We start from the raw sequence: 15,939 nt of genomic DNA on the forward strand, positions 1-15,939 counted from the left end.
CACACTAAGTAACTTTGCACCTAACCTTTACCAGGTAAAGGTTAGACATATAGGTGACTTATAAGTTACTTAAGTGCAGTGTAAAATGGCTGTGAAATAACGTGGATGTTATTTCACTCAGGCTGCAGTGGCAGGCCTGTGTAAGAATTGTCAGAGCTCCCTATGGGTGGCAAAAGAAATGCTGCAGCCCATAGGGATCTCCTGGAACCCCAATACCCTGGGTACCTCAGTACCATATACTAGGGAATTATAAGGGTGTTCCAGTAAGCCAATGTAAATTGGTAAAAATGGTCACTAGCCTGTTAGTGACAATTTGGAAAGAAATGAGAGAGCATAACCACTGAGGTTCTGATTAGCAGAGCCTCAGTGAGACAGTTAGTCACTACACAGGTAACACATTCAGGCACACTTATGAGCACTGGGGCCCTGGGTTACCAGGGTCCCAGTGACACATACAACTAAAACAACACATATACAGTGAAAAATGGGGGTAACATGCCAGGCAAGATGGTACTTTCCTACAACGAGTACTCACGCAGGCTGTCTGCAGCCCTTGCAGCCAGTTCACCATTTCATGAGCCCTCATGCAGCACTTGCAGCCAGTTCACCATTTCACGAGCCCTCATGCAGCCTGTCCGCAGCCCTTGCAGCCAGTTCACCATTTCATGAGCCCTCATGCAGCACTTGCAGCCAGTTCACCATTTCACGAGCCCTCATGCAGCCTGTCTTCAGCCCTTGCAGCCAGTTCACCATTTCACGAGCCCTCATGCAGCCTGTCCACAACCCTTGCAGCCAGTTCACCATTTCACGAGCGCTCACGCAGGCTGTCTGCAGCCCTTGCTGCCAGTTCACCATTTCATGAGCCCTCATGCAGCACTTGCAGCCAGTTCACCATTTCACAAGCCCTCATGCAGCTTGTCTGCAGCCCTTGCAGCCAGTTCACCATTTCACGAGCCCTCATGCAGCCTGTCCACAGCCCTTGCAGCCAGTTCACCATTTCACGAGCACTCACGCAGGCTGTCTGCAGCCCTTGCAGCCAGTTCACCATTTCATGAGCCCTCATGCAGCACTTGCAGCCAGTTCACCATTTCACGAGCCCTCATGCAGCCTGTCTGCAGCCCTTGCAGCCAGTTAACCATTTCACAAGTGCTCACACAGGCTGTCTGCAGCCCTTGCGGTCAGATCACTAATTCACGAGCTGTCATGCTGCCTCTCTGAGCCCCTGCAGCCAGCTGACCATTTCACGAGCCCTCATGCAGCCCGTCTGCAACTCTTGCAGTTAGTTCACCAGACCACAAGTCCTCATGCAGCCTAACTGCAGCCCTTGCAGCCAGTTCACCATTTCACGAGCCCTCATGCAGCCTGTCCGCAGCCCTTGCAGCCAGTTCACCATTTCATGAGCCCTCATGCAGCACTTGCAGCCAGTTCACCATTTCACGAGACCTCATGCAGCCTGTCCGCAGCACTTGCAGCCAGTTCACCAGGCCACAAGCACTCAGTTCACTCAGACGCACTAGAGTAACCCTTGAATGAGCATACTATGCTTGTTTCGAAACTCCAAGAACTAGTGACCATTGCAAGCTCAATTCATTGCCAGTAACTACTTGCAGGTTTAGACCTTCAGGGGGTAGGAAAGCCGACCAGTCAAGATGAGCTCCAAGAGATTTATTCAGCTTCAGAATCTCAGATACAGCTAGCATTTGAGCCATGTGCAATAATAAAATGTTGTGGTAAAAACAAGACAGCTTTCCAATTAAATCAGCTCACCCCACATACAGGGAGAATTGGCCTTCTCTAAAAGTGGAGTTACTCTCAGTGCTTCTTAGCACCACATGGGACACAGGATTACCTGTTACTTACACAGAGCATACAGTCGGTGTCACATCTTTGTAAGATGTCCAGAAAGTTCTGCTTTTACTTTCACTGTCTTGCCTAACTTAGGTGGGTGAGGTAGCTCTGGGAACTTACTATGGCCCCACAGGTGCAGAGCCGGTTGTAGTGCCCGGCAGTCACACTGCCAGCCTGGGTGAGATGTCCAGCTGGGTACCATGCTTGGATGGAGGGGCAGGATGCAGCTCTTGCAGAGCCTCCCAGCCTGAGGCAATGCTCAGACACAGACTGAGTTGAAAGAAGGATTGCCCACTGGACAGGCAACAACAGTGGGGGAGGGAGTGGTGGGATGTGGCCAGAGTCAGCGATGAATGTGTTCGCCTTGCTTGAGCCACCAACATGAGCAAAAGGTGGTAGCAAGTGTAGGAAGAGGCACCATGGGGGTACCAGACAGACCACAGGGGCAGTGTCAGTGTCCACTGTGTGAGTGGTTCATGAGCACTACCTCTCACACTGGCCATCTCTGCACATCATGGCTCATTCTCTTTCTCAAAGAATGTGAGGAGGTTTAATCCACAATGCTGGTTATTTGTTCTGCAGCCGTTTACTGTAAAAAGAACAGATGATGGACGGAATGGTGAACAAATCAACAAGCATCCTGGGACCGGTTTCACGATATCACTTCTCATCAGCCAGGTTAGCTCGAATCTGGGGGCGCAGTGAGCAAGGGACCCCATCTGGGTATACCCTTCCCACTTAGGGCAAACTTTAACAACACAAAAGGATGATGGACGGTGTGCTGAACAATGCAAACATTCACCCCCAGTCACAGATCTGGGTTTAATCCATTGTTTTGGAAAGCAATTTTGAAAATTAGAGACTATGTTAATACATTATTTGATCCCAAAATCATCAAAATGCAATTAGTGGAGCGGGAATTATGATTTTTTAAAGTTTTAAGTGAATTTGCCATCTGGGCACCTTTAGCGTAACAACCTAGGGTCCTCTTGGGGATTCAGGGCTCACTCAAGATGGGTCCAGGTGCTAGTTAAAGATGGTGAAAGCCTTTCATGTCCCAGTGGCTCTGACCAGGAGGCCAGCAAGCCCTTGGAGTAATTTTGGGAACTCCTGGGTACAGGTGAAGATGCAAGGCTCCACAGCAGGGCTGGCCTCTGAAGGTTCAAGGCAGGCTCCAGGCAGCAAAGCAGTCCTTCCAGTTACAGGAAGAGTCTTCAGAGTGCACATCAGGTCACAGCAGCAGGCAGTCCTCTGAGACTCCTTCCGCAGGTCCAGTAGTGAACTGCAGAGTGGATCTGAGAGCCCTATCTGAGAGCAGTGGTAAAGTGCACAAAGTCCTAATGCCAACAAAGCAAAAGGAGTAGGAGAAGGAAGGCACAATGTTTGGGGGTGACCACCAATCTGCATTTAGAATGTTATCTTCTCTTTTGTGCTTGTTAGTGTTTTATTTGAATCCCTGTTGCACATTCAGTGTGTTGTAGTGGTAACTCCATAATGCATTCATCTTTGTCCTGGGGCCATTGTTTGATAAAAGGTTGGTCTTGTGTTATACAGTGGCTTTTGCATGCTGTTTTCGAAGCACCACCATTCAAAGTTTCTTTGTTACTGCACTGAAAGTCATAATTGGCTAGTACTTTGAGATTTCTTTGGAAAATGTGCTTCTGGGATTGGAGAATACTAAAGGTGCACTTTTTATGATGTTATTGCTGTTGTAGTCAGCATTCTAACATTTCTGACAATTTACTAGTGTGCATTATATCTTTATATACGTTGAGCACCCAATATGGTTTGGATCTCCCTTTGAGCTAGAAACAGCCTTTACAATGAAGGCTTAACCATGCATGCAACATTACCATACATGCCTTTACCACGCATGTCATTATAAAGAATTTCGTTGTAAAGTATTAAGTATAGATAAATATATATATATATATATATATATATATATATATATATATATATATATATATATATATACATATCGTCTGAAGCCGAGACCCAAAAAAAGTAGAAAATAAAGAAAAGGGGCCAGGGTACGAGCACTCTGACCCCTTAGCTCTGGTGGTGGGGTCCCAAAGTGCCCCCCCCAGGGCTAAAAAGCATTTTATGTTTTTACTTTACAGCTAGATCAGCTGTGGATATACTGTAAAAAAAAAAAAAAACACAATTGTGGGCTCTCATGCTTCATTATTATTAAGGCCCTGGGTGGGCCAAGTCGCGGGGGCATTTGTTTAAAAATGGGTGGGGGGGCGTCTCCTGGCACCATCTTGCTGCCCGGGGACCACCACGCCCCAGGGCAAAAATGCTGTAAACAAGTGGGGGATGTCCGACTGCCTCCCCCACAGCCCTGAGGACCACCACCTCCCAGGGCTACACTGAATTATGAGCAGGGGTTGCAGGGCCTCCTGCACTTCCGGGGCCACCACCCTGTGGGGCAAACATGTTTTTCATATGTGGGGAAAGCCCATTGGCTTCCCCCACAGCCCCGGGCACCACTACCTCCCTGGGGCTACACTGAATTATGAGTGGGGGGCTGTGAGGCCCCTGTGCCCTGGGGATCACCACCCCAGGGCACAAAATCAATAATGTGAAGGGGGTCCGTTTTGGACCCCCATCAGCCCCCAGGACCACCACCTCACAGGGGCTATGCAAACATTGGAGGAGGATGTGTGGCCGCCCTCATGGGGACTATAATGGTCCTGGGAACCACCACCCCCAGGGCTGGTTCTAGCTATGTCCGGGGTACCCACCCCTGGGACATTGCTGTTTGCTGTGGCTTGGCGGCAGCTCTGCAGCTGCAGCCAATCCACAGCAAACACTTCGGTTTTTGACAGTGGGATCTATCAACCAGATTCCATTGGCAAAAACTAAAGGTTTCATCTATGTTCCCTCCATGAGTGCTGGGGACAGAGATGAAATGCTTCAGCAAGCAGGGAGCTGCTCTTAAAGCAGCTCCCTACTTGGTGCCAGATAGCCAGTAAGAGCATTTCTGTTAAATTAAAAAAAATAGATACAATAAATAAATATGGAGGGGCCACGAGGAGGCCTTGAGGACTCCATCACAGTCCCAGATAGGCCATAAAAGGCTAAAAAAATGAAAAGAAAAAAACAAATTATTATCTCAGTATGAAGGTCGCTAGACCTTCACACTGAGCAGTCAGGGTTTAAGTCCAGCCAAACTCTCTTCCCTTTTTTTTTTAAAAGTACAAATTTGATTTAGTTTTAAAAATGACAGATACATTTTTTTAATTTGTAGAGAAGTATCTCATTCTTAGTATATTATACATCAAAACCTAAAAACTCTCTAGCTAGCTCTTTCACTTTCTTTCTCTCTCTGACTCTTTTAATCAATTTCTTCCCCTCATACATGTACTCAGACGCATACACACCAAATGACAGACCCAGTCAGACACTCACGTGCCCACTCACAGACCCACTGACAGATTCATGCACCCACTCACAGGCCCGCACATGCACTGACACACCCACCAAAACACTGATGTACACACTTTCACACCCAGACAGAAATCTCAAAGCCACTCTCACCCCCAGATACACCCTTTCACACCTATTCTGACACCCAGAGAGGCCATGACCAACTCACGTTGCTCACGACCAAAGGGCTGTGCACAGCATGGGGTTGGGTGGTTAGGGGGGTTGGCTTCAGGATCTGACAGGTCTTGCAGGCATCCTCACATGTGCAAGCAGAAAAGGCGTACATGGTGCAGGGTTTTGTGCTTATAGGGGGTTGGCCTCAGGGCCTGGCATAGGCCAGGCCTTGTAGCCAACACCACCCCGCACGGCCTTTGGTGGTCGGATTAACATATAGGAACGAAAATGACTATACGTATAAACACCAGTGAAATTCACTATAAAAACCAAAGGTTAGAGGGATGTTGTAGTACGGAAATATAATTTAAAAAAAAGACATAGGTGGTCATTCTAACCCTGGCGGTAAAAACCGCCAGGGCGAATGACCACGGGAGCACCGCCAACAGCCTGGCGGTGCCCCTTAGGGCATTCTGACCGCGGCGCTTTGGCCGCGGTCAGTGCAGGAAAACCGGCGGTCTCCCGCCGGTTTTCCGCTGCCCGTCAGAATCCTCCAAGGCGGCGCAGCATGCTGCGCCGCCTTGGGGATTCTGACACCCCCTACCGCCATCCTGTTCCTGGCGGTTCGCCCGCCAGGAACAGGATGGCGGTAGGGGGTGTCGCGGGGCCCCTGGGGGCCCCTGCAGTGCCCATGCCAATGGCATGGGCACTGCAGGGGCCCCCGTAAGAGGGCCCACTTGTATTTCACTGTCTGCATAGCAGACAGTGAAATACGCAACGGGTGCAGTAGCACCCGTCGCACCTTCCCTCTCCGCCGGCTCGATTACGAGCCGGCTTCATGGTGGGAAGGTCGTTTTCCCCTGGGCTGGCGGGCGGCCTTTTGAAGGCCGCCCGCCAGCCCAGGGGAAAACTCAAAATACCCGCCGCGGTCTTCCGACCGCGGTACGGTATTTTGGCGGCTCCCGCCGGGCGCGCAGTGACCGCGCCCGGCGGGAGTCAGAATGACCCCCATAGTAACTTAAAAAACCAAAGGTTACAGGGACGTTAGAGTTAGGCTCACATTTTAAACATACACAACCATAGAAATTTACCAGTTATAGTTAGAGTTACCTCAAGTAACTATAACTCACGCCCTAAGGTAACTACACCTCGCGCCCTCGCTACGCATTCCTAGTTACCCCACATAATACAGCACTCATGACATTCTTGATCACATCATTGATAAAGTAACTGTAACATCTGCAGTAAAATTATTGATCACATATCCGTGCATGGCAAGGGCGCGAGTTACAGTTACTTGAGGTAACTCTAACTATAACCGGTGAATTTCTATGGTTTAGTACATTTAAAATGTGAGCCTAAGTATAATGTCCCTGTAACCTTAGTTTTTTAACATATATATACATATATACACTGTCAATATGCGCTTTCCCAATGTTAATTTCCATGGGGATTTTGAACTACAACCCAAACCGCTGGACGGATTTGCACCAAATTTGGCAAAGAGCTAGCTCTTGATCCCAAAAGCAACCTATTTTGGTGTAAATCCATTCAGTACTTTTCTAGTTATTAAATAAATTAATTAATGAAATTCTAAACTGAGACTGTTGGAAATGGCCCTCTCTAGTGTCATTCCCACACCTGGGGGCATATTTTTTTTAAATGTCTGGGTTTCAAAAATGTCCCCAAGTAGTAGCCAAGCAAAGGACCATATTCTATAGCTCCATAAACCACCAAAAAGGGTCATTTTTCATGTCGAAACTCTGACTTCTTCTGGTTGCACTAAGCCCAGCCACACAACAGCACAGAAAAGAAGACCATTTGTTAATATTAATTGGAGTTCACTCCCTCTTTGGCATTTAAATGACTGCTATGACTAAACTCAGGGTATCATTTACAAGGTTTTGTTGCAGGGCAGTGCCTCAAGGATTCCTGTTGCACTGCCCTGTGTCAAAGGAAAGGACGGGCATGTTCAGTATCTCTGAGATACAGTACATTCCTGTCCTTTCCCCCTGCATTGGTGCACAATGGGCTGCCATGTGCCAAATGATGCACTCTTACACCATGGTGCAAGGGTGTCTGCATTATAGGATTGATTGTTTTTGTGCAGAAAGTGGCACTTTCCTAACGCAGTATGAGGTAACGCAGCGACTTGCGCTCTGTTGCCTCATTCCATATCTACAAGGCCATGAAAAGCCAGGCAAAGTGACGTTATGTGGCCTTGTAGATATGGCACTGCAGTGTGTGCCACAAGAGCATCAATAAAGTGTTGCTGCAGTGACATACAGGGGCTTGTAAATAAGCCCCACAGTATCTAGTGCACTTGTTAAAATTACGTAGGTTGACTTCATACTCATTGTAGGAGGCTGCATCTCTATATAGTGTACAAAACAATTATGTGCACTGTGCCGAGAGTCCAAGCAACCCACCTTGGCATTCAGAAGTGATAAATAGACCACCTAATGCTCTAGTTTTTAATGGTAGCTTTGTTGAGCAGTTAGACTAATCTTGGACAAGTGATAAACATTTGTTGTACTTACAGTAGCAATACATGTGGGCACACAATCAGAAGAATAACTCGAAACTAATTTACAAAAATACTTCAGATTTTTATAAAAATGTTAAGACCAAGGTCATCAAAATCGGGTAAGTTCTTTATAAGTTAAGATTGTCAAATTTTAGCAAAAAAGCCTTTTGGTGCGTAATTATAAGAATTAATAGGAGAAAATTGTTTAAATGCAGATAGAATAAGGAAATTGTCTCACAAGGGTCGCTTTCTGTTTTTTAGTAAAGCTCCTAAAGATTTCCTTTGGGTTAGCTGGAAAAATTCAGACAGTTCCTGATTCAAGCAGGAGTAGTGGCTGAAAGTCTTGGAGCTGGAGCAGAATGGAGAGGGTAACTCTTAGAAGCACACTGCACAGGTGGACTTAAAAGTAAGTCTGTGGGTCCCCTTGGAGTGGTTGGGGACCCCAGACCATAGCTGGTTTTCTGATGCAGGGGCTGTGCATGAAGGAGTCTTTGAAACCAGGGGCAGGTGATTTGGAGGGTGGTTTGCGGGTCAAGAGGGCCACTCTGTGGGTTGGTTCTTGGGTGTGCTGAAGTCCCTCTAGTGGTGCTTGCTTCTGGTCTTTAGAGAGTCCGAAGTTGGCTTTTCTTCTGGGTGTCCGACATTGGGGGTCAGTAACCTGGACAATGGCCTGTCTCAGCCACTGAAGGATGTAGTGCCACCAAACTTGGCACACTGGCAGAGTTTGTCCACTGAGTACATCGGGTGGAGTTTGTTCCAGCTGCTGGGTCCAGCTGGCTGGGCAGCGGCCGGTCACTGAACTGGACTTTACTGGATCTTGCTTGCTGGTTGCAGGTAGTGATGCTTTCACTCTGGAGGGAGATTCTTGTTAATTTTTAGAAGGTTGGGGGTTCTTGGAGTCTGTCTGATGTCCAGTTGATCCCACAGTAGCCATTGTCGAGTCCTGGGTGCAGCAGGCAGGGTTTGGTGCCTTTTTCTTCCTGCAGCAGGACTTCTGTTCTCGAGCCCTGGGTCTTTTTTGTTGTTGGTCTTTTTGTGTCCATTGAATCTGATCTGCAGGTGTAGGGATGCCCACTAAATACTATATTTAGTGGGAATTTGGGGGAATACCTAGTAGTGGCCAGTGGGCCACTTACCTTAGAGTGGCTACACCCACAATGTGACCACTTCCTGTGGGAAGAGGTCACATCCCTAACCCTGATAGGCTATTTTTTGTCATCCAGGATGGAGGAAAATGAAATGAAGTGGTCACCTCACCAGCCATACCTGGGGATGGTGCAGGCTGAGGGGGAACACTCCCCCTACTCTGACTAAGTTGTCCCACTGGTGTTCCTGCTCAAAGTGGGGGAAAACCATTGGTCAGCCATCTGCTGCCAGCAGTAGAGTCAGAGGTCAGAATTCAAAGGCAGCGCAGCCTTAGAAGCTGACCGCTGGGCCTGTGTACCTGCCTGAGGGAGGAGGTGTGACACCTCCACCCAGAAAAGGCTTTGTGTTCTGGCTCCTGGGAGCAGAGGCTCTCACCCCAGGAGTCCAGATTTCTGTCTGGTGGTGGCAGGCTGGTGAAAACAAGTTCAGGGCAGGGGGACCTCTGGGTACATATCATATTACATCCAACACTGGCATCAGAGTGGGTTTATTATTCTGAGTTGTTTGATACCAAACAACCCAGTATTCAGATAGTCCATCATGTAGCTGGGGAAATCGTAATGACCAGTGTCCAGCACATTTATTTACTATGGCCTCCCTGTACACTTACTATGTCTTAAGGTTTTGTAAGACACAGTAGGGGAATATCTGGTCATACAAACATGTACCCTCACATGCATTATAGTGCACCCTGCTTTAGGGCTGTAACTTACCTTTGGCGCATGCAGTGTTAGTGGACAGGGCACTCTTGGTGAGTGTCATGTTGAGTTTGCAACTTTTAGATTCACCAGGTCATGCACTCTGGGGGCGGGGGGCTCTTCAGTGCTCATGCCCTACGTACCAGTGGTATCATTTACTAGGGACTTACAAAGGTGGCTGAAGTGACATAGTACAATTTTGAGGAAAGAGACCTGGCCCTGGGAATCTGTTTAGCAGGGGCCCCGGGCACTTACAGTTCAAAACAGCATCAAGTTGCAGGTAAAAAAGTGTGTGGGGGCAGGTGTATTACAACCAAAACCCAGCTTCCTACACCCATTTTTAATTCATTGGATTTTACAGCATAACTTCATGTCCAATAACAGTGAAAAATGATTATAAGCTGCAGCTTTAATGGTCTGGGTTTTGGACAACCACCAACAATATATTCCTGAGGGATGAAATGATATACTTTGTTTTACCATCGGACAAAACATTGTAGATGAAAGCATTGCTAGCCATTTCAATTTTTTCCTTTTTTTTTACATTCTTTTTTGTTTCATTATTTACCATCTACCAGAAAACCATAGGCCATCTACAAAAATTGCAACTAGCTGAATTCAGATTTTAGTCATAAATATGTGGATTTCCCAGTTCACCCACAGGTTTTGCACCTGTTTCCATCACAGATTTTAAAAATAGGTTGAAACAATCAAAAAGAGAAAAAAAGAACTACCATTTTGAAAAATGCAAAACAATGTGGTTATAAAATAACTGGTTTTCTTTTGCAGCTAGGTGGAATTCTTAGCACACCAAAAACAAACAAAAAAACAACAGCTATACACTCTCTTGCACACACACACAAACTCATCAAATTTCCTTGGAAACTTGAGCTCTTCCTTATCTCGAAGAACCATGAACTTCCTCTGATCTTCCCTAAACCCCCTTCTCTTTTCACTCTTGCTCCATATGTTCCCTTTGTTCAAATCCACACAGAACCCTCACCACCTTCTTGGAATACCAAACATTACCATCACGCACTAAAAAGATGTATTTATTCATCGTTCTAACTTGGAGATAACAAAAAGAAATTCACACTTGTTCACCCCGCTTCATTTTAACACACAACCCTAAACTCCAACATCGTAATCATCCACTTTCGCCCTGGGCACCCTCCAATACAACTTTTTCCTCTCCACTTCTGTAGATAACAATGCTCGGGATTTGCAACCTCTCAATCAACCAAACAATCAATCAATGGATTTGTATAACATTACTAATCACAGGGGAGGGTATCCTGGTGCTGCAGATGTGTTAGTGACTGGAGGGATCATCTGAACAGCTAGGTCTTGAGCGCCTTCCTGAATTCTATAATAGAGGTAGAGGTTCGGAGGTGCAGAGGGAGTTTGTTCCAGGATTTCGCCATGGGGTAGCAGAAGGAATGTCCTCGACTGTTGCTTCAGTGAATCTGAGGGGTGTGAACAAGACAGACGGACATGGATTGCAGGTGTCCAGAGGGCTGGCGGAAGTTCATTTGGTGGTTAATGTAGGCAGGACCTTGGTTGTGGAGGGCCTTGCATGAGTGGATTATCATCTTGAATTGGCATCCCTTCTGTACAGGGAGCCAGTGGAGAATCCTGAGGGGAGGGGTGATGTTGGTCTGTTTGGGGAGATCAAGGATGAATGTGACCAAGAAGTTCTGAATGGTCTCCAGTCTCTTTAGGAGGTGTGTCGTGATTCCTTCATAGAGTGCATTGCCGTCTAGTGACTAGGGCCTGGATGATGGTGCATCTGGTGTTCATGGGGAGCCACTGTAAGATTTTCCGTAGCAAAGTGTGAGGAAGCAGATGGAGAAGCCTGAATTGACCTGGAATTTGCTTGCTGTCCTGTGTTATGCCAAGGTTTCTATCATGGTTGGTTGGTGAGGGGGAGGGTCCTAGTTCTGCCATCACCACAAATTGTTTGATGGGGGGTTGTTGCTGAAAATCAGCACTTCAGTTTGTTTTTCGTCCAGTCAGCGACGCTTGCCAAACATCTTTGGAAGTTAGCCCTTGTGGTGGAGGGGACTTCTCAGAGCCATAACATGAGCTGTGTGTCGTCTACATACGGCATGATGTTTAATCCATGGGTTCTGGCAATGTTGGCTGGGGGGGTCATGTATGTGTTGTAGAGGGGCTGAGTGAAGAGCCATGAGGAATGCAGCACATGATGTCTTTGGGCTTGGAGGTGAATGGTGGTAGACAGACTCTCTGGGTTTTTCTGGTAAGGAAGGAGGTGATCAACTGTAAGATGTTTCCTTGAATTCCAATGTTATGTAGCTTCTTGATCAGGGTATGGTGGAATACAGTGTTCAACGCTACTGAGAGATTGAGGAGGATTAGAGCCGTTGTTTCTCCTGTGTTGAGAAGGGTTCTGATGTCGTCGATGACTGCAATCAAGGCAGTTTTGGTGCTGTGGCAGAAACTGGGTTGGGAGGCGTTGAGAAGACGGTTATTCTACAGGTATTTCATGAGTTGTGATTGGTGGCTTTTTCTAGGACTTTGATGGGGAAGGGAATCAAGGAGATAGGACAGTAGGTTTTGAGGTTGCTGGGCTTGGTAGTAGGTTTCTTGAGAAGGGGTTTTACTTCTGCATGTTCTTCGGGGAAGGTGGTGGCGATGAGAGAGGCCTTGAAGGGGGTAGTGAGCTTGCTGCTGATCCTGTTGCTCCTGAGGTTGAAGAGCTGGTGGGGACAGGGGTCCGTGAGGGCTCTGTAGTGGACTGAGCTCATGATGGCCTTGGTGTCCTGTGGCGTGAGCTGGTTCCAGTTGGTAAGTAGGTAGTCATGGTAGGTTTCTCTGGGTGCGTGGTGAAAGAAGTCAGAGAGAGTGGGTTGGGATTCAAAGTTTGTTTAGATGGTGGATATCTTGTTATGGTAGTAGTTTGCCAGCATATCGCAAAGTTCTTTGGAGGGGTGATGTTGTTTTTGGTGGTGGTGGGTTGGAGAACTCTCTGACAATGTTAAAGAGCTCTTTAGTGTGTTTGAAGCTGGCTTTCATGGGGTCTGTAAACGCTTTTTAAATTCTGTCAGTAGGTGGTGGTAGTGGTTAAGGGCCTGCTTGAAGGTCCTGTGTGAGGTATCCATGCTTTCTAGTTGCTTACATTTGAGTTTTGTGACTCTTAGATCTTTCTATTACCATCTGGCCTGTTTTGTAGATCTCCTGTGTCTGCTGGGTCTGATGGGGGTGACGCTGTTGGTGCAGTCGGTGATTCAGGTGGTGTCAATGGGACTGTTGACCAGTTGTCTGAGTTCAATGTTGTTCATGCTTTTGAGAAGATTGGTGGTGGTGGCATTGTTGAAATCGTCACAGTGAAAGTTAAGATTTTCGAGGAAGATGTCGTTTTTGCAATCTATGGCGAGCGGGGCTATGAAGTCAGGGATAGCGTTGCAAAAGCTTGTGCGTGGTCCTTTTGGTCTGTAAGTGAGGGTGCCCCTGATGGGGGATTTTCCATCTGTTTAGAGTTTGACATTGAGGTGTTCCATGATTGGGGTGGCATTGTCTGTGGTGGAGGTGCAGTGAATGCTCTCTTTGTGGATGATGGCAATTTTGCCCCTGTGTTTATTGACCTGGCCCCGGTCTCCTATCTTGTAGCCTTTGGGTGTTGCTGAGGCAATGTCGAAAGCCAATGCAGTGATGAGCCAGTTTTCGGTGAGGAAGGGAATATCGGGGTGATGCTAATGATAATGTCTCAGTTTTCAGTGGCATGGTTGCAGAGTGATCATTTGTTGAGGAGGAGGCAATGGAGTTGTTCTGGTGTGGGAGTACTGTATTGTTTGGACATTAGGGGTGGTCATCGTTGTGCTGGTTGCTCTGGGGCTGCAGGAGAAGAGACAATACAGGCAGGAGAATGGTCCCGTAGGGGAATGGGGCACTGTGCGCCATCAGTTGTTGTTGCAGTTACTGGTGTTCGTCAAGGGTGTAGTTGCGGGGAGGTGGAGAGCCAGGGTTCCTGGCACTGGGTGTTGTCCAGGTGTAAATGGGAGCAGACTGGCTTCTGTACACATCCACGAAAGGACTGTGCTGCGGCCTTCATTAAGTAGGTCTTGGGAGGAGGGTTGGGTGATGGGAGGCAAGGGGTGAGGCAGGAAGCAAGTGGAAAGGGTGGCAAACAAGCGAGAGAGATGGCAGGCACAAGGCAATGTCACATCAATAGCAACCTTCTTCCACAGACCATCTCATTTGTCAATAACTACAAGGGGATACTTCACAGATTTCTGAGAAGTTTCACTCCACGCTGAAGGTACACATTCTGTGATGCTATTTTCCACCTCACCGTCAACACCAGGCCACCAGTACTCTGTGCTAATGTGCCTTTTGGTGGCACTCATGCCATTGTGCCCCTTGTAAGCCAGCTTCACCACATGTTCTTTCAAAACCAATGGCACAATCAGCAATTCACATATGACAATCACACCACCTACAACCTATAACTCCACAATCACTTGGCATAAACACTCCCCAATCTCGGAAGCCATCCCTTTTGTTAGTCAACCTCCATGAAGATACTTCTCCACTTCTGAAATACCACATCAACCTAGGCACCACTCATCCACTTCTCATGAGACATTCTACCTTCAATGACAACATTCACATTGGCCACCAACTACTCATCTTGCTTATTCTCTGCATTCAAACCCTCACTAATGGGCAACCTGTACAATCATCCAAAACATTCCTCTTTCCCAGGACATACTGCATCCAATAGATGTACTCCAACACCCTCATCATGTAATGTGCTATTCTAGCAGAGGCCCTCTCTAATCCCCTGGCAGAAACAAAAACAGGTAAACGGTGATGACCGTTAAGAATCGTGAACTCATTTCCTCATACATATGTCCTGAAAAGGCTCACACTCCACCAAGCCCCTAAAGCCTCTTTCTCAAAGGTGGAATATTTTTCTCTTCATCCCTCAATGGCCTGGATGATTAGGCAATCTTAACAATCGGAACCTTTCTGCAATTCCTCCTTTGTAGTAACACACCACCCAACCCCACTAAACTTGCATCAGTGTTGTTAACGTGGCATAATTGGTGTCAAATTGTTTAAGTACTGGTGCAGATGCAATGCTCCATTTTTGTTCAGTGAACTCACCCTCACATTTCTCACAGCAGACAACCTGCTCATTCTTCAACATGTTTTGCACGTATTTGCTCTAATCTGCATCATACAACAGACCAGTGTTCAGGTCTGCTGAAAGAACGTTGTGTGTCCTGGAGGCTGCAGAGGGTCTGAGTTGTAACAAAGTCCCCCAGAGCCCTCTCCATGCGTGGTGGCCTCCGAGCTCCATGGGGACCCCTTCAACACACTCAGGCTTATCCAACACACATCCAACACACATCCACTCAGGCTCCCCCTCTGACCCCTGCCCCCACTGCATTTACAACAAAACCAGCCCAACCATCGCCCCCAAGCTTCGCGACATAATCAACAGCTCTTTCGACACCACCACCTTCCCAGACCCCTGGAAGCACACAGAAGTCACCGCACTCCTGCAAAAGCCCAAAGCTGACCCTGATGACCTCACCAACTACCACCCTATTTCACTCCTCCCCATCCCTGCCAAGGTCGCTGAGAAACTAGTGAACACCTGCCTGTCCCACTTCCTTGAGGTAACCAACACACTCGACCCCTCCCAGTCTGGGTTCCGCAAGAACCACAGCACTGAGACCGCCCTCATTGCATGTACTGATGCCATCAGAACCAGAGTCGACAAGGGCGAGACCGTCGCACTCATCCTCCTGGACCTCTCCGCTGCCTTTGACACTGTCTGCCATAAAACACTCCACACACGCCTCCACAATGCAGGGGTTCGACACAAAGCCCTAGACTGGCTTATCTCCTTCCTCACTGAAAGAACCAACAAAGTCCGCCTCCCTCCCTTCCACTCCACAGCCACCAAAATCATCTGCAGAGTCCCCCAAGGCTCCTCCCTCAGCCCTACCCTTTTCAACATTTACATGACCCGCTTGCCAACATCCTCCAACCACACGGAATCACCATCATATCCTACGCAGACGACACCCAGCTCATCATCTCCCTCACCCGTAACCCTACCACCGCCAAACCCAACCTCCACGCTGCACTCCTTGACACCGCCACATGGATGACAGCAAACCACCTTAAGCTCAACTC

Source organism: Pleurodeles waltl, chromosome 1_2 (genome assembly GCF_031143425.1).
Source record: "Pleurodeles waltl isolate 20211129_DDA chromosome 1_2, aPleWal1.hap1.20221129, whole genome shotgun sequence".
Lineage (NCBI taxonomy): Eukaryota > Metazoa > Chordata > Amphibia > Caudata > Salamandridae > Pleurodeles > Pleurodeles waltl.